The sequence below is a fragment of the Pleurodeles waltl genome, chromosome 4_1 (assembly GCF_031143425.1).
Source record: "Pleurodeles waltl isolate 20211129_DDA chromosome 4_1, aPleWal1.hap1.20221129, whole genome shotgun sequence".
Classification (NCBI taxonomy): domain Eukaryota; kingdom Metazoa; phylum Chordata; class Amphibia; order Caudata; family Salamandridae; genus Pleurodeles; species Pleurodeles waltl.
In genome coordinates, this window is record NC_090442.1 from 714,965,095 (window position 1) to 714,984,655 (window position 19,561).

General features: G+C 42.0%; 1 long non-coding RNA gene across 10 annotated transcripts in view; it reads right to left on the minus strand.

Moving 5' to 3' along the window:
* LOC138288080 (uncharacterized) overlaps positions 1-19,561 on the minus strand; it is a 472,675-nt gene that overhangs the window by 318,405 nt on the left and 134,709 nt on the right. For all 10 annotated transcript variants that reach the window (XR_011202326.1, XR_011202329.1, XR_011202330.1 and 7 more), the window contains one exon: positions 14,537-14,738. This is a non-coding gene — a long non-coding RNA (uncharacterized lncRNA). The remainder of the gene's footprint in view (positions 1-14,536; positions 14,739-19,561) is intronic.

Sequence of the window (19,561 nt, forward strand, 5' to 3'; positions counted from 1 at the left end):
AGACTGCTGTCACAGTAGCTGGAGTCTTCATTACACCTTTAGACCTTCCTCCGAGATGTAGCCCACTATGGGTAAGGAGCGGATACTCTTTTGAAAAGGCTCCTTCAAGTCGTATAAAAATCAATCTGCCTGCTTAGATGGCATGGGTAGCGCAAATCTCTTTGCTGCTCTTTCAAGCAGATTATGGAAGCCCCCAAAGTCTCCTGGGGGGAATCCACCGGGATAGGCGATGGAGATGAAGGGGTCAGCAATATATAATTTTCCCAATCCGAATGCGCATCCTCTGCAGCTCGCCTTCTTCCCTCTCATCTGAGGAATCAGTAACCTGCATGAAAGTCATCTACGGGGTATTCCTCGCCAATCTAGGAGACAACATAGGCTGTGGCACTGGAGTGGCAAGTACCGAGGGAGGAGGTGCCGTTTGTATGTTCTCAGACTGTGATGCCAACGGAAGCCTCTTCTTGCAATTTGATAACATAAGCTGCAAATCAGAGATAAGGGCACTCGGGATACAGACCTTATCCTCTGGCACAGTTGGTTGGTCTCTTTGAGGAGAATAATACTGTTGATAATATTCTTCTTCATCCTCATGACATTTAACAAAGCTGGGAAGGACTATGGGCTGCCCCAAACGGCCCATCATCATCAGAATCCTCCTCCAAAGATGAGTTGGAATTAAAGGTGTGACCTTACTTGGGGATGTGGCTCTCGGAATTATATCCCCTCTCTCGGTCAAGGCCTGTATTTTTCACCTCAACAACGATGTCAATGATGGTGCCGTTGACGAGGTCGAAGTTGTCTCCAACTGCCAAGGTCCACCTCCGGTCCCCGTCGACGGTGCCGCCGCTGATGGCGTCGTCATCAGAATGCTCGTTGTTGACGGTGTCGTCGTCAGAATCATCGTCGACGATTACATCTTCATCTTCAACGTCGATGGCCTAGAATTTGTTACTGTCTATGTAGACGTCGTACAGGAAGCCACAGTCGACGTTGTCGTGGTCGCTGCAGCCGCCGTATATGTTCTCGCCGACGACAGTGTTGATGACGATGACTTTGTCGACGGTGGAGTTGTCGTCAGGAGCTGAAGAAGGCTTTTTGAACGTAGTAAGAACCTTTGGTGGAGGTGTAGAAGGCTCTGAAGAAGGTTTAGACACCTCCTTTGAAGTTGAAGGCCGATGCTTAGACGGAGGAAGATTTCCCTTCATGAGGTGATGATGAGAGACTGGCCTTCCCCAGACCCCTGTGAGGTCTTTTTTAAAGTTTTTTAGGGTGGTCCTGAACCCTTTTCAGAGTGAGGAGATCTTTGCCTCTTTTGGGATTTCTTAGAAGACCAGTAAGACTCCTCACTGTCAGAGTCGGAGACAGGGTTCTTCCTTGATTTAAGCTTCTGGAGCCATATAAGCAGTCTTCCCTCTCTATCCTATAACGTTTTTGAGGAAAAGGTACGACATACCTTGTAATCAGCAGCAGAATGTTCAGGATAGAGGCAATATATACAATCTCTATGAGGCTCCTCAGAGTGGAGCCTTTTCTTCCCACAAGTACTGCAGGCTCTGAAGAGACTTTTCCTCTCTCTGTCAGACATTGTGTTGGTAAAGCCAGGCTCCAGAAAGTGTGAGTGTGAATCAGTAACACTCAATAATAAAGTAAAAATTCAGATGTAGTGACAAAATCTTCTCCAACAGGAATAAAATGAGCAGAGCTCAGAGGAGACTTCCTAACACGACGTGCTGTAGAAAATCTTGAGCTTCTCTCAAGAGGGTTCTAGGGGGTGGGGCAATCTGATTGGCTGAGGCTCAAGTTTGGTCCTTTTTTACATAAGGACTTGGATAGATTACTGAAAAGGATAGTTCTATGTTATTGCTATTATGTCTTTGGGGACATTGTCTTTTCTAAGGTACCGCGGGGAATGATTCAAGCATGTGAATCTATGAAAGTTCCAATACTGGAGTAAATCTGTGGATTGGTTCAGAGAACTACTAAATTGCCTGTGAGACACAAGAAGGCTCTTGAGTTGAGAGAGCCTGCATCTCCTCTACCCTACTTTTCGTGGTGAGCGCAAGTACCAAGGCGACCTTCCATGTGAGAAATATGAGTTGTGCTCTGTGAATGGGTTCAAATGAACTCTTCACGAGTTGAAATAGAAGTATGTTCAGGTGCCAGTCTGAGGAAGCAGCCCTTTCTGTAGGAAAGCACTGAATAAATCTTTTATGAACTGTTTGATGATTCTGCAAGAATAGAAAGAGAAAATGTGATAAACAGCTACATCTTGATTTTGCTGTAAGCCATACCTTAATGGACGCATGTACCAACTGTGACTGGGCTAGTGAGAGGAGATAGGATATTTATTTGCCAGATTATGCTAGCAGACGATGTAGGTTTGATTTTCTGGCACCACAGGCAGAAACCTTTCCATTAACATTTACATGTCTTTATCATGGCCTCCTCCTTGACTTTGAGAGAATACACCTGCAGTCCTGAGGAACACAGATCTTTGAATTGATGGAATTTGGGAGCTGTGTGCCTAGAGGAGAGAAGTCAGGTCAGGATGAAGGGCCTGGCCTTAGTTTATCGTCTAAGGTTTACAGAATGTTGGCAGGTAAATGTGATTGTATTCTGATAGCAGGAGAAGCTCAGTCAAACATACCCACCTGGGGGCCATCAGAAAAAGAAAACACTGCTTTGCTTTCCTCTTGGTGAGAATCTTTGGTATTAAAAGGTATTGGGGAAAAAGCTAGGTATAGATCCTGGACATCTGTCGCAAGGCATTCCTCCCAGATCCTGGACGTGGATGCCAACTTGCATGGAACTGGCATTTGCAGGTTTTGTTTGTTGCAAAGGGGTGTAGAGCCAGTTTGCCCAGAACGAGAAGATCATACTTAGAGCTGAATGATCAAATTCCCCTTTTTCTAGTCCTGGGAATATGTTCGGCTTGAAGAGTTATCCTGTGTGTCATTAGCCGACTCCAGATCTTCTGGTCTTCAGCGCCAAAGATCTTGTGCTGCTTTGTTTACTCACGTATTGCATGCTGGTGGTATTAGCCTTGCGAACTAACACTGAAGGCTCTGCTACACTGGTAGGAAAGTTTGGAGACCGAACAGATGGCTTTGAGACCAAGTTGAGTGATATGAATGCTCTTCTGGAGCAGAGACTACTTTCCTCCAATTACAGGTTCTGTAGAGGTCTCCCTCAGCTTTCCAGGGAAGCATTTGTAGTCTGAGACTACCAGACTTGAGCTTCCATCATACCTATGTGAAAATTCACCAGGCCCTCCAATGATTTGTTTGATTGAATCTTTTGTTTTTGTAGCTGGTCCTGCAAGGCATTCATTTTCAGGTGTACAAGAGGGAACATATTAATCGCTGAGGACCTGACTCCCAAAAGCGAATTGAACAGACAGTTTCTTCTTTGAGAAAGGAGTTGATTATATATGATAATTCACAAGGAGACGGCTTGCGAAACAACTTTAGGCAAGCCTATGTGGCCTTGGATGCTTGAAATGCCGTTGGTGCTTTTAGCAACGAGTTGTCGAAGTTGTGGAAACCCTTCCTGAGAAAGCTGATCTGAAGCCAAATGGAAGAACTCTAATGAGTGGATGGGAATGCAAAAAATATAAATACTGTGCTGAAGGAGACCACAAAAGGGATTGTTTCTGGAGGTGTATGATGGTCTATTTGTGACGCGATCCGGGACTTATTTGTCCAATGCTATTTTCTGCCATAGATTACAACATTTTTTAAACTGTTTTTCCCACTGGATGGTGTAATCAGCACCAGAACGTTGTCACTGTAGGTAAGCTAGCCTGACGGCTACTGAAAGGGTTGCTAAGTCAGATACTTATCAATGTCTTTTTTGGGTCCCTCTAAAGATTGTTTCATTTGAAATTGTAATGCCCCAAAAGATTGTGCAGCGTCAAAACTCAGCCTTAATTGCTTGCAAGGAGTCGTCAACGTGCTTGGCAAACAGAGCGTCGGCATGGTACTATAAAAATATTAGATATATTTGTACCTCAAATTTTAAAAGTTGTGGCCTTAAACCATAGCATCTTGGGACCACTGACCCTGCCAGTTGTGTGAATCCTATCAAAGCTTTATCTATAGCACAATCTATGCTGACATATGATGACATTTCATCCCCCTACAGCAGCATGTTTTTTCTTCTTCCGGCAAACATCTTATTTATGTGGCCATGTCTGCCCACTTCTGGTGGCTATACCTGCCCCGTATTGCAAACCATACAGTAGTCTGGACCTATATGAGAACGTTTCCTTACTGGTTAGGCGGAATTATGAATGACAGGATTTTCCACGATTGTAAAATCGAAGAGCACTGTAGATGACCGTCGTCGACGACCAGTGTAGATGACAGTCGTCGACGACCAGTGCAGATGGCCGTTATAGATGACCACTGCAGATGACCGTCATAGACGACCAGATGACCGTCGTAGACGACCACTGCAAATGACAGCCGTAGAAATCAGTCAGAGATGAGGCCATAGAAGATGACCATCGTAGATAAGGCAGACGTAGATGAGGCCCTTCGTAGATGAGGCCATCACAGACCACTGTAGATGACCGTGATAGACGATCACGGTAGATGACCGTCATAGACGACCACTGTAGATGACTGTCATAGACGATCACTGTAGAGGACTGTCATAGACCGTCACAGATGAGGCCATCAACAGATGACCATCGTAGATGAGGCCACTGTAGATGAGGCCATCATAGACAAGGCCTTTCATAGACGAGGCCATCATGGACGAGGTAATAATAATCGACATGGTCATCAACTATGTCAGGGTAATTCTTGTTAATGATGATTTTACAGGTGGTTTTTAGACGCCCCATTGTAAGGTTAGGAGGATCTCTCTAATATATTGTCAGAATTGAAGAGGGAGCTGAGGGTCTTTTTTCCATTTTTTGTCTCTGAAAGAAGAGCCTTATGAAGTCCCATGGTAAGTCTTTTTATGGCTTTTCTGCGTGCCTTCTGGGGAGCCTGGCGCTCTCCTGTGAGGTGAAGGAATCCTCTCTGTCATCGTTATTAGTGACAGATTTAAGGTTCTGTAATACCAATAATAGCCTCATCTCTCAGAACGTGAGAGTTTTTGAGGAAAAGGTTAGACATATTTATGTAGTCTTTTCTAGGGTTAGAGAAATGAAACAGGAAATATAATTTTGGTTGATCCAAAAAGAAGTAAAAGCTGAACAACCGACCGGAGCACAGGGAGACTCCCTTCACACAACGTGCAGTAGAAAATCTGAGGGACTCCGCCTCTGTTGGGAGTGTTCTAGAGGATGATGTCGCCTAATTGATTATAGTTCAAGTTTGGTCCTTCTTTATAAAAGGACATGGATAGGCTATTAAAATGACCTTTTCATTGCCATTATAGTCTATGATAATGATATATGTATACTGCTTTAAGTTACGTGGGACTCCCACTTTGACGACGGGGAATGATTCAAGCATGTGAATCTATGAAAGATCCAGTTCTGGAGAAATAAATGTACCTGTAACTATTCTAGAGAAATCACTTTCAAATGTATTAGGAAATAGTGCACTTCCCTATGTTTTGGGGCTCTGATGCATCCCAAGGTGGCTCCACTTAGTAACTATTGGTAAACCAGAAAGTGTTCCAGTAACTCTGCCTTAAACGTTGCCTATTTTAATGTATGTCAACAAACGTAAACATTAAAAAAAGAACAGAAAAGAGATATGTAAATCCTCGTATTTTAGCCAGCTGTGATGTATACTTCAAACATATTTTATGTTGTATTATTTAAAAATGCTTGCTGGGCCATCAAGCTCAGTAGATATGAAATCGGTCGAACAAGCCCCAAATATTTTTACACTTTTATTTTACATTAAACATTTAGTTTCAGGTAAATTAACACAAATAAACGTGGCAGGCACTAACAGGCGGGGGAGATGGGAAATCCATGCCTGGTGCCCCTCTTCACCAAAATAGGAGGGGGGGTAGATAAGAATTTGAATAGGTAGGTAGGATTCCCGTTGGGCTTTTCATGGTTAACTGTGTCTTAAGTAACTATGACATGAAGCAGCATTGAAACATGTGCTGCCATTACGCGTAAATGGAAGCAGATCATCAAGTTAGGGAAAGGCTGCACCTGTAATCAGAGCCACATCACAATTTTAGTTATCCAAAACATTTCTTCATTTAGAGGATGCTCATTTATAAATTAATTTAGTCAGAAAGTTACAGATTACTCACTGTAGTGACTAACACTAGCAGTCCAAAAATCCCTTTGCTCCTTTCTTCCATATTAAAGGTATGTCAAGGCCAGCACGCTGCACAACAAATAATTTTAAGCAGCAGTAAAAATGTTAAAAAAAAGCCCAAGTCCAAGCCTCAATTTTTCTAGGTTCCACCCCCTGCCAAGACCACTTTCTGCCAATACCACAGTCTCTATGCTCAGACAAAAGCATGGCGGGTGGCACTTGGAAAAAAATGGCAGATGGGTAGGGGAAGGAGGTTAGAACGGGTACATAAATCTGAAAGTGGCTATGAGGTTGGTCCTACCAGAACTGAGTGATTTTGTGAGCAACTTGCAACATTTTCCTTCAGACTCATGAGAGTTTTACAAAGCATCTCATTTCAAGCAGACCGGGGGCACGATGTGAACCACCCCACACCAAGATAAATCCTATTGACAGAATACAAAAGGTAGACACAACAGAGTTTCTACAAACTCATTATCAAGTATGGCAAAGGCTGGAATGAGTAGGAATGATAAACGGATATAGGACCTCATTGGTAACAATCTTATATCTGGAGAAAGTACCAAACTAGCCAAAAAAGAGGATACTCCAACTAGAGATCCACTAGAAGGGATCGAAAGGAACATTACAGGGAGCCTCTTCATTGCCCCTGATGAATACAGAAAGCACATTCTGTTTATCTCGAAAAAGACTCAGAGATGAGCAGGCAAAGAGAGACAAGCAGCCACAGGTAGCGGGATCAGTTATGGAAGGTGAAGCAGACCAAGCTCCTTCTGTGCATGAAGAGAAATGCAGTCATTTGGAGAACAACAAAAGGGAAAAACACAAACAGTAAGCTCACAGAAACCCTTGACGTGGGTTGTGTTGAAAATAGGTAAAGCCACAACAGAGTCCAAAAGGCCAACAGCAGTGCCCAACAAAAACTACTTACGGTGTCCGTTTACTTACTAGGGGAAACTGTATGGAGATCTTCTGTATCATGAGTTTAGATCTTTATGCACATCTTTTTGAAGAGATAAAACTTTTGCCATGGGACTTAAGAGAGCAGCTAAAGAAGCTCTTATGAAAGGATCAAAGTTTTTAAGAACCTTTGAGATGGAGGCAAAAACAAATGGCTAAACTAAGGTCAAGAAGCAAAGAAGCAATCCCTGGCAGATGTCCTCAGTTGTGGAGAATGGATCTCACAGGGTTTCAATGCAGGAGACAAACAGGGCCATGACCCTAAAGAACAGACAGGTGAAAGCTAAAGGCCTGATTTAGATCTAAGCGAAAGGGTTACTCTGTTGCAACAGTGATGGATATCCCATTCGCCGAAATGTAAATGCCATAAAAAAACAATGGTTCTTAGATTTCGGCGGATGGGATATCTGTCACTGTTGCGACAGAGTAACTCCTCCGCAGAGATCTAAATCGGGCATGAATTCTCATATGTTCCCCAAGCTGAGAAAGACAGGAAAAGACTGAAAACTTCCTGGAAAATAGCAGAACATTTCCCAGGGTCCCTCACCTCAAAAAATACAGAGAACTGAAAATCCACCTAAGAGATGTATGGAGTTTATGGGTACACAAATGGGTAACTGTCGTCCACCACACTAATGAAGAAGATTGCTGTTTGTGGACCTCAAGCATGCACTCCTAGATGATAGGGTAACTTCCCTAGCTGGTACAATACATCCTGGAGCCATGGTCACATGTGCCGCAAAGACACTCATTGAGTAACTGCAACCAGAAGACAACAAATGTTGGAACACCTTGACCTGAAATAGCCTTATGATAAAAAGAGTTGGGGGGGGGGGTAGGTGGCTTCATATACCTGCCCTAAAATTGAGCCAAATACCTGAAAAAGTACAGGAGCCAGTAAGGACAAGTGGCTTCAGGGCAAGCCACTAAACCGAGTGACCAGACAGGAGCCATCCTCCCAGTCTCTAAGAGGGCTAGTATGCATATCCCCATTAAGAAGTTTGGGCCCTGAGCTCCCAGGAAGAGTTATGAACAAGAAAAAAGGATCTTGTAACCAAATGAATGAGACGGTGCAAAAACTGCTGACAGAACGGGAGAGCATAAACTAGGTACTGAGATGAGAAAAAAAAAAACTTAGCAACACTTGAACCAGTGGGAACCTGTTGAAAATCCACCAGCCAGGCAAGTCTAGCTGGAGCGGATTTGCATGTCTGGATTTCTTTGGACTTTGGCTGGTACTGTTGCACTGATCCTGTGTACATCCTTATAATATGAATATTAAGTGGAAGATTAGCTTCTACCAGTAACTAACTGAATAATTTGGACAACTCCCATCCTGCCACCATGCCCAAACCGATAACCATCATTAGGAAGCACCCTCAACACAAGACCTACCTCTTAAGACAAGCAAACAGAGAATTTAGTGAAAATGAACCTCAATAAGACAATCCACCAAGACATTGCCCACAGTCCTCACATAAAATACACCTTACACAATGTCAGGCTCGTAAATGTGCACCACTCCCTTATGGAACAATAAGAAGCAGATCTATTTGAATTAATAAAACCTGGCTAAATGAGTTCACACTCAAATTCTGGACTGACTAGTCCCACCTGGCTACAAAATTATAAGATAGGTAATGGAAAACTAAAGGTGCAGTGACAATATTCTTTAAGGAACAGTTTGGCTGTTCCTTACTGAACTCTACTGCATATTTGTACTTTGAGAACATGAACATTGTCCTACTGAGTAACCTATCACAAACCATTTACATCCATACAATCTACAGACCCCATAAAAAGCCACATAATACCTTCCTGAGCGTTTTGCAGAATATATTTCGATCAATCAGATGTTGTCACCCTACAACATTTACATGGGAGCCTTCAACATAGACTGGAGTAATGTGAACTCAAAAAAAGGTTCAAAGAAGTTAACAACATGCTAAAATTTCATAATTTAACGCAATGTACCCTCCTTCTCTACCAACATAAAAAAGAAAAAACATTAGACCCAACCTTCAGCTCATTAAATGGAATCAAGTGTCTCCTGTCTTCAGAAGTAGAAGTGTCAGACTACTTCCCGTTTGTACTCCACATCCCAAGCAAGAATTAATCAACCACAACTAGAATATGGCTTCTGAAATGAAGCTGTGATCAGAAACAATTTACAGACTCATTGCTTAAAAAGCTCTCTAGCTCCAAACTTTACTAGATGGACCTGAACTCTAAAATGGAGGCCATGAATACTCAATATCCCAAAGTCAGCCAAGATTTTGGAAATATTTTAAGTAGGCCCCAAAAAAATTAAATGTTTCCAAACACACCCCGGTTCACCAACGAGCTTCACAAAATCAAGAGCGAAATCAGAGCCACTGAAAGACAAAGGCAGAATGTAAAAATCAGACAGGACAAAATCCAAACTAAACAAAACACACAGGGGGTTATTACAACTTTGGAGGTGGTGTTAATCCGTCCCAAAAGTGACGGTAAAGTGACGGATATACCACCAGCCGTATTACGAGTCCATTATATCCTATGGAACTCGTAATACGGCTGGTGGTATATCCCTCACATTACCGTCACTTTTGGGACGGATTAACAACTCCTCCAAAGTTGTAATAACCCCTAAAATCTTTACAAGCAAGAAATCAAACAGGCAAAAACATAATTCATCCAGCAACAAATAATCCAGTCTCAGAATACACCCAAAGCTCTAGTCAATAGCATAAAAGAAAATACCCCCTCCCCCCCACTATTCAATCATCCACCCCATCGATAAAAATAAATGCTACAAATTCTCATCATTTTTCTCCAATAAAATACTTAAAATTAAAAAATGACTTCAACATTGAACTGGCACATTATCTGATATCCACACCAACGTCAAAGCACTTTCTAGAAAATTAGGCCAAATGCCCTCAAAATACTATTCAGCCAAATGAAGCCCACTCCCTATTTCAGACTCATCATCCCTGAAAAAATAACGAAACAACTTTCAACTGTTCGCTCCATACCTGCTGGCCAAAATAAATACATCATCACGAGCTACAAATAGGCCAATTGTTTCCCATTCTACAAAAACCTTACTCTGATCCTGAAGTAATGGAGAATGATTGACCCATCACCAACCTCCCTTGGCTGGGAGAAACCACTGAGTAATGCACATGCATCCAATTAAACAAATATATATTTTCAATTGTTCTACTGTCTACTTCCCAATCAGGCTTCAGAGAGGGCTATTGCATCGAAACAGCAACACTAAATGTAACAAAGGACATTTATCACATCCTGGATGATGAAGAAATATGTATTTTAGTATTACTAGACTTGTTGGCTGCATTTGAAACAGAGGACTATGATTTACTTCTTAACACCCTAAAAAGAACAGTGGGTTTCAGAGACACTGTGCTAAACGTTTTCATATCATTCCTTAAAGTCAAAGCAAATAATAAAACTGGGATGATAGACATGTTAACCAGGGAAGGCAGAATGCTGCATGCTTATACGATCCACACTATTACTGATATTTTCAACCTATATGTGGACCTACAAGACATGCTACTAAAGAACTCAGGCTTAAAAATACATCAGTACTATTATTACACACAGCTGTATGTAAAGATATCATATGTTAAAGACATCCACACTCTATGCAATGGTCTAAAGGCAATACACAACTGGATGAACACTTAAAACTGAACTCAACCTCAAACAAGCATTTGCAATGCAACGGGTCTCGCGTTTGCTCATGTTAGAGCTGATCGCGTTGTAAACTCCTAACCTGACTTTTCATCTATCGGCAAAAGTGCCCTTATGTAGGTAACCCAGAAAAGTGAAATTAAATGTGTAAAGCGCTCGACTTCTGCCAAGCGAATTCGTGTGGAAAATAGAGAAAAAAGTAGTCTACGATCAGACAGAAAACAGCGAGCCTCGCATGTTTTCTGTACTTGGTCGCTGCGCTCGAGGAGGGCTAGCCACTGGCAAAGGCATGACGTGTGCGTGCCTTGGACTAATGAAAGCAAGCAGATTTTACTAGGCAAGCCCATGAACCAATGAAGGACACTGACATGACGTTGACAGGGCTCCGAGCCCTTTTCTAGTAACTAAAGTGTCTCGCTGCGATACGCATGCGCGAGCGCATGCAACGCAGTCTCGACCCTAAAAAGAGCTTCTCTCTCACAAATCACAACACAAAGCTAAATTCAGATTTGTTTTAGCACAGAATGCAAGCGGCAAATCCCTAGGATTCACTCTTGACTCCTCACTCAATAGGTCTCACCATGTAAAGAATTTAGTGCATTCTGCTAAACAGAATAGAACACCTAATCCACTACAACCAGCTCAGAACTGCTGCCTAAACTCTTGCAATATCCACAAGAGACTCTGGAAACGCTATACCAGCAGGCCTAATGGCTTTAATGTTAGCCCTGTTGATAGCAGTGGTGTAATGAAGCTTGAGGGGACCCACTGCAAAGTACATGGAGAACACCGCTTATATATGTATTTCTTATTATTCCCTGTAACACACCTTGAGATAATCTTGCGGAAAGTTTGCTATGTAAAACTGTTAAATAAGTATAGGCTTTGTTTAAACTGGTATGCATTTTCTTCCTCAGAGCATCGCTCTTGTTAAGGAAGGTTTGTAAAATGGCATCTCTTTGCACTAAATTAGTAATAAGAGGGAGTAAATGCGGTAATAACTGGAACCATGTCAGGCAGCATGGCGTGAACCGCCCTTCCCCAACTCCCCCGATCTTATAGTAGTGGGCTTAATTGGGAGGCTGGGAAAGTTTTGCCTTGCTTGCATAGCCAAAAACAGACGGCTACACAGACAAACACAGCCAAAGCTATAGCCCGGGTGTAATGAACATGTAATTTGTGAAAACATTTATAAACAGGCATTCTCCTCTTTTAAGGATTTGTGGTATCTAATACAAAGCAGACGCCGTTACAATGGGTCGTTAATCTAACTCCTTACATTCTTGTTGCTTACGGAATGTGCTACTGAGCCCTATTAAAGCTAATGTTCACAATATAATATACTCTGCTGGGAAGAATGAGAAACCCCCTGAACCTTACCGACCCCGTCTACCATGAGTTAGTTTAGTGCATTCAAAGGGATTTCAGCCCACGCCCAAGGGGTGAGGGCAAGTATAGAGCACTGGCCCTGAATCTGCCAGGAAGGAATGTTAACAGGCCCTTATCACTTTGCCTTACCAGTCTCCAAGCCCCACTACCTTTGGGAGGACCCGTGGGGAGGAATCAAGGATAGGCTGGCAATGTCATTGTAACTAGCTCCGCTGGTTGACCTGTAGAGAGGAGGGAAGAAGAGGTTCTTAGAAAAGGAGCATCTTCTCCAAATCTGAAGATTCACCACTTTTTAATTTAGCCCTTACAACATCACTCTGAGGAAGGAGTGATTTTGCTGCTGGCTTTAAACATTATAAAGAAGAGCAAATGAAGTGTGACCCCATTGGTACCCTGTGAAACACAGAGACTTGCATTGTATGTCCTAATTCGTATCCAACCAGTACGGTTGTTTCACAGTCAACCAATTAGTCATCCATGACGCAGGGCATTTCTCATGGGCAGAGTCGGATTGGGTAAAACAAATAAACTAGCGAACCGGAACCGAAATAAGGGCCAGATGTAGCAAGGGTTTAGCGAGTCGCAAAACGGTGAAAATCGCATTTTGCGAGTCGCTAAAGCCTCATTGCTATGTAGAAATGCATTTTGCGAGTTGGAACCGACTCGCAAAATGCATTTCCAACTCGCAAATAGGAAGGGGGTTCCCTTCAAATTTGCGACTCGCAATGCTATGTATTTTCATTTGCGACCGCAATTGCGGTCGCAAATGAAAGCGCAGTTACCATCCACTTGAAGTGGATGGTAACCCAGGCGCAAACGGGAACGGATCCCCATGGGACCCCTTCCCCTTTGTGTCTGGAACAAAAAATAATTTTTCAGAGCAGGCAGTGGTCCAAGGGACCACTACCTGCCCTGAAAAATACCGAAACTAAAGGTTTCGTTTTTCTTTCAAAGTGCAGCTCGTTTTCCTTTAAGGAAAACGGGCTACACTTTGAAGAAAAAAAAAGACTGCTTTATTTAAAAGCAGTCACTGACATGGTGGTCTGCTGTCTCCAGCAGGCCACCATCCCCGTGAGTGCCCTGAATCGCAATGGGGTCGCAAATTGCGACCCACCTCATTAATATTAATGAGGTGGGTCTTTGCGACCCCATAGCGACTCGCAGAAGGTGTCTGAGACACCTTTCTGCATTCCAAATTGCGAGTTGCAATTTGCGAGTCGCTGGGACTCGCAAATTGCAAGTCGCAATTTGGAAGTTTGCTACATCTGGCCCTAAAAGTGGCCCCCGTTAGCGAACCAAATACCTTTAAAAAAGTGCCCCATATTTGCTAATCGGGGTGGTTTTGAACGTGTAAAGACATGCTGTAATTATTTTGTAAGGGATGGGAGGATGCATGCATTTGTGTTTGCTGCAGGCTATGTTTGTGGCAATATCAGAGAAATCAACAGTAAAAAACCGGCAGGCACTGCCAGTCCGAACCTGCTCATGGATCAATAGAGACATGCTCATCAAGTGATCAGTGGTCTCAGATTTGAGAACACCAACGTACCTACTGAAACCTATAACGTTGTCACAGGTGTAAAACAGTATAACCAGTGCTAATATACAAGCTCATAAACTTACTAACAGTTTCTGACTTGAAGGCTGCACGGTGCCTTAGCAAAGGTCTGTGCCATCAAACCCACCACTTCAAAAACCCTAAAACAAACGGCATTCAACAGAAAGCACACTCGCCATTTTATGAAAATGTAGAGACTCAGAACAGATAAAATGCTTATTCTTAATATGAGACTGAACTCACAAGCGAAGCATCAAGTGTAGGTAATTATCAATGAGATGTGTTCTCCTAAGCAATGTCAACAAACCGTTTACTGGCCGGACTAAAATATTACCTACATATCACAGATATAAAAAAATAGGAGTTGAATAAAAATATATATATATAACTTTTTATCCTACCAATGAACTTAATCGACAATCCCACCTCCAGAGGTTACCGCCTAAGCATAATTTATTCATCTTTAACATTAAGAAATGCATTCCACAGAAAGAAAGAAACAGAACTGAAACATACATGCGCTTAGCAGTATCTTTCTTATATGGTGATCTGGCGGCCAACTACGGGTCAGACACCTGCAAGGCCTCCATTTAATTAAACTTTGGAATACACGCACAACAAAACAAGTCTGCACTGCCGAGAACATAAAATCAAGTGAATCATAAAAATGTCCCAATGTAGTACTCACTTGTCTGTGTCACCGTTTTCAGAACTGCTCAGTGTTAACATCCTGGTTTCGTTTTGCATAGCTAGGGGTATCGACTAAGCCGAAATCCCCAGAAGCGGGTAATATTAGCTCTGCTTTGCATGTGTGGTCTGGGGTTCCTCCTTGTGGTAACATTTTGAAGTGCATCGCCACAAGACTTCAAAAGGAAGCTGATGTCAAGTGCCTGCCAAAAAAATAATCTTTTCAATTAACATAATATACAATTTTACAGAACAAAAGAATAACCAGCAAAAACGACTTCACATGTGAACAGACACAGATCGACTTGCGTATGTTTAAATTACTCGCATATTAACAATGATAGTAAATACATATCACTTCAACACAGGAATTGTATAAAAACTGTGTTAAAAAAAACAACAACAAAAAACTTTGAACACGTAGGCGAGCACTGGAGGCAAAATGATTAATTCGCAAGACATGTGTTAGTCATACACTATAGAATATTTGCCTAATATCCAATCTTCGACATGGGCAGACATCTCGTTAGATTTAATTGTTTGTGACCCGACGATTAAAAAAATCAAACTGTTCGATCAAGCATCGATGAATATGTTTTGTTTTCTTGTGGCTTTTATCGCGAGCTATTTCTAGAACAGTTTTCTGGAAAGCTGCTTAGTCACACTTTGATGAGTTTCTCACATGCGTCTGCTGGTTGTCAAGGTATACTTTGCTTCAAAGAGCATGATATGATATTTATTGTAGGACTCACAACAAATAATTCAGAATGATAATAGGTGCCCTCCAGATGGTAATGACCATAGCTAACCTCAGAATACGCAGGTAAGAAGACCTACTAAGACAATCCATAATTCACACTTGTTTGGGTGTTCATATACATTACTTCCCCGACTATAAATCCAGCACACATTTCGTAAAGTGCATGTGAACTGTGCTCGTATACACAGGAAGCTGGTTGCCTGTTTTGCTTCCCAGGTGTGCTTGCTGCATGCAATGTTTACAATGCACATGCAACGAGTAAGTAAAATTGTCAACTTTTGTGATAACGTCTATTTTTAGCATGTATAGAACCTCTTCGGTCAAACATCCTGTAAACACTACACGGACTAATGCAATTAGCATAATAATTTACACACACACCCAAAAAATGTCATTATTTCCTCTGGCATGACTGGAGTATTCCAAAGCGGGGTACTACAGTACCACACAGGACGGTGGAGGCTCGTATCATTCTATATCCGATCAGAGAGATATCCATAATGTGTTTAAATTACATTTTATGCGCTTAAATGTAAAAAAAAAAGGTACAATAAAGATCGTTGTCGAGAGCTGGCATACTCATGACACGGAACAGATCCATGCACTGCCCCCTGCTGCGTAAATCTATTCGTATCTGCTCAAAACAGGGAATCCAAGGACACTCTGTTTTATGTGTCCCTCGACTGCTAAGGCCCCCGTGCATTTTTATTGCCCCGCATAACTAATAAAAGCATTTTCATATGTATCAATTAACACTAATATCGTTCGAAAGATGGAATTGGTAATTATTACAAAAACATAAAAGCCGCCTCCAGAAATTCTTCATATTCTTACTGATTATGCTGAAAAAGTTCCCGAAACCTTAGCAGCACGATATACCAATCCAGATATTAGTAATAATAAAATAAATAATTGTGTGTAGCAAGATAATGTTCACAAATAACCTGGAAGATAAATCTTGGGCTAGACAATTAGATGTATTTACTCACGTCTTAAAATGTCTGTCACGGGTAGTTGTTTTCGTCTAATTCACTGTGTGGTACATTGCTATCTAGAGATTTAGTCTGTCCATGCCCGTATATTGTGATAACATACGCATGTGACGTTCGCATAAATGGACTATCAATTTACTACAAAACCTTTTCGCCAGGATTCAAAACAGGGCACATGAACAGAAAAAACAGTCTGCACTCCAGGTATGCAATGACAAAACTTGGTTCGATGAAAGAGTTAGCTGCCAAAAACTGGAATCTATAGGCAAGTGTATTTAAGTGATGTTGAGTGCTCTTATCAGCCATGCAGGTGCATGGTTACCCACTGCGGGTCGCTCACGTAAAAGTTGAGTCATAGTAGGATACGAGCTCCCACACAGTGGCGAATTCAACTGCAGCTTCCAGTGAGTGCCAAATGTGTTCAAGGACCCTGCACTATCACTCAAACTGCACGTGTAAGAGTTGGGCGTGCTGAAGGTGTAAAATCTGTTATTCCGCTCCCAGCCTCGGGCGGGATGTGTCACAGCAACTTCCCAGAAGGGACTAGGCCCCTCGCTACTACTGGTGCATCCAGCCAATAACAGAGGTAAAGTACAACACTCGTTCGAATGGAGAGGACAGTGAAGGTTGAGGCAGTACCTACAAGATAGGTAAATCCTGCAGAAGGAGGGTTTAACGTGTGTGCGCATGCCTGTATGACTATTTGAAGACCAGACACGTTTTAAGGAATGGACAAAGTGGGCAACTGCCCAGGCCCCCGAGAAGTTGAACGTTCAATTTGGCCTCTGTCTATTATATTCCTCTAAGCAAACATCTCGCTCTCTCTTTTCCCCCGTTACATTTGACTCTCTTTCTCGCTATACTGTGTAATCTTAAGGTTTCTAGGCCCCTGAGCAAGATATATTTTAACTGCTTTTGGGTGATCCTGTTTTTGAAAGTTTAACATATAATTAAGTACAGTTTGGCAGTATGCAGGTAATACAATTCAAAGTCGTTCTGGACAGGGGACCCCAAAATATGTCTTGCACAGGGCCCCTGAAATCCTTAAGATTACACTGTCTGCTTGTATGTGTGCACAAGTCTAGGACCTTACTTGCATGTGTATAGGTATCTTTGTCTTGTGATTACCAACCTCAGTAACTAGTAGTTAGGATTCCAGGTGTAAGGTGGCTTTCGTTTGCCTATTGTAAGTGAGCACTTCAAAGATTATCTTGGCTCTGACATACAGTGACCTGCTCAGAATATGAAGGGATTTTAGGCATTTTGATGGTTTTGGCGATATTTGATATACTGTGGGGATTCTATGCATTATGCAGGCTCCGATATAAGGAAACCTCCCATGGTATATTGTTGCCATTCTAGGCATTTTGGGGGAATGTTACAAGAATAAGGTTGTTAAAACATCGCCTGATAACTACTGTGTCCTAAACATTATTTACAAAAATATAGTTCTAATGGGGATACTAATGGAAAATATACACCGACTGAGATAGTTTAGTAAACCCAATTTAAGTCAGGACATTTACGTTGTTTTTCTGCATTCTGGCTTCCAACCATTTTGTTAGCCCCACCGTAAGGTGGCTCTCTTTCTCATGTTATGGGACTCCTTATTCCTAGGCATTATGCTACCCCTGGCATATTGAAGCGACAGACTCTGAAGAGAATCCTACCATAAAGTAAACATCTCCAAAATTTGCTGACTACCACCAGCCAAGATGGGCACCTCTGCCAAGTGATTAGGATACATAAGCAAGTAAGGAATATTCTGTCCATACGAGGCAGAATTCAATGTAATTTTGAAAAAATAATAAGTTAGTATTTGAGGGTCAATCCTAAGGATTTACTAGATAGAGAACAGGTATTGACTACAAATGTATACATTTTCAGAAAATGTCAAAATTAAGTTTGTGGACAGAAGTATTGCTTTTCATTTCAAACATTTGATGTTAATAGACACTTGATGATGCTGTTTCTATGGTTGCAGAATGTGCTTGCTGCTACGTCATGTAGAGACATTTCTTCATCTACAGAGAGTAAGATTTTTATGACGTTACAGATGAAACTGCTGTTTGAGGATAGAGGGAGTAAAAGTGGTGTAACCTTGCTGGTATATCTCCCACCTGAGCACATAAACTAAGAAGTAGCAGCAGTGTCTGAACCTGTGAGATCTAGTTAGCCTGAGAAATTGTACTCAGTGATATTATGGAATCGCTGTAGGTTTTAGTTCCCCCACAATGTAAGATCCTGGTCATAGAATGAGGCTGCAAATCTATTAGAACTGACAGGACAGGAAATGAAAAGATGTGGAAGGAAAGATGGAATAATTTGTTTCTTTATAGGAGAATCTTCCAAAGTACCAACTGAGAAGGTGGGGCTGCTGCTTGCTTGAAACACTTGGTCATTTAGTGCAACTTGGAGCTGGCATTCAGAAGTTCTCTAGGACTGAATAAGAAAGTAGTGATTAGAAGAGTTTATAACTTATGCAGACGTTTGCATGTGACATACAGACCACAAACCTTGCTACAAAGCAACAGAGCACTGCTGATAAAGGGGGTATGTTGGGTGGGGGTTATAAGATAGGTGGTCATAAGAAATTAAAAAGGACTCGAGGGTTTGATAGTGAAAAGGGGTGATCAGTTGGGAAGTATTAGGATGCATCAAGATACTGTGTGAAAAAAAATCATTTGTTTGGACCGGAGAAAGAGGACGTGCCTGTGAGGTCCCGCTTGGGATCTTGTTCCAGATTATTGGGCATTGCACAAAAATCTTTCAATGATGCTTCTCCAGGTGGTTTGGTTACTTCCGAAGATACCATTCTTGGAGGCCAGGTTAGGGGGGTTAATGTAGAGAAAGCTATCTGCATGCTTTGAAAGTATAGGCTGGTACAGTGAGTCACTAGAGTTCAGAGAACTCGTGTGATCCTACTTTATGTCTGGAGATCCATAAACTGGCAATTCTGCATTCTTGTGCGCATGGTGTACACTCCCTCATGGTGCAAGAGAACCAGAGCTCCACGGATGCTCTGTAGCCTACTTCAAGAAGGAATGGCTTTACGTTACAAAGCAGTATTAGCTGATGTCCTGCAGTTTTTATCTTCTGAGTGATGGGGGCTTGAATCTAAGGGACATGTCCATGTGGAAACAAAAGTGATTTGAAATCACCGGCCATATAGAGTGCAAAGTCATCTAGATTAATTGATGAGCCTGTTTTGAATTTGCTGGGTTTAGTCTAGTATAAGGAGGATGAATGTGATTTTTGATGGATTGAGTTTCAG